The following is a 656-nucleotide window of genomic DNA, read 5'->3' on the forward strand; positions in this document are numbered from 1 at the left end:
GAGGCGCCCAGGTTTCGGCCTTAATCTGTCCGGCGGACCATGCTTTCAAAAATCGTGCATGCGGGCGTGTGACCCGCTAAGGGCCGCCTGAGTGCTCCGTGCCCCGAGCGCAGCTCCTGCTCCGGCGACCTGAGGCGGCCCGCGAGTCTCGAGGTTCCTGAGCTGGGCCGGGCCCGGGCCGCAGCGAAGCACGTTACGGGCGATTGAGGCCATTACGGGATTGTCACCACTGCCGTCCCTCGGCGGAATTTCTGGGCAGCGACCGAGTCGCTGGGGCCTCGGCGAAGGCTGCAAATGTCTCGAATTTAAAAGTTAAAGGATGAATTAAAATGCTAATTACGGCGTATTTGAAGAATTCGAAACGGTGACTGGCTTCTGAGTTGCAAATTGGATTTGCCCAGCTTTAGAGCAGTGAATAGTGAATTGGGGGCTCTGGGGTGTTTTTTTAACCATATAAGGGCGGGGAAGAGGGAGTAGGGGGAGGCAGCGGCACTCCAGGCAACGGCAGAAATTTAGATATCAAAGAGCTACCTGTGGGCCTGTGTGCGCGCACGTGCGAGGGTTTGTGTACATCGCCACACGCAACTCTGGAACACTTGGGGGAAGATGGGTCATTTTAGGAAAGTGAAATAGTTCAAAAATTCGAGAATAAAACT

This window comes from Mandrillus leucophaeus, unplaced genomic scaffold, assembly GCF_000951045.1.
Source record: "Mandrillus leucophaeus isolate KB7577 unplaced genomic scaffold, Mleu.le_1.0 Scaffold89, whole genome shotgun sequence".
NCBI lineage: Eukaryota > Metazoa > Chordata > Mammalia > Primates > Cercopithecidae > Mandrillus > Mandrillus leucophaeus.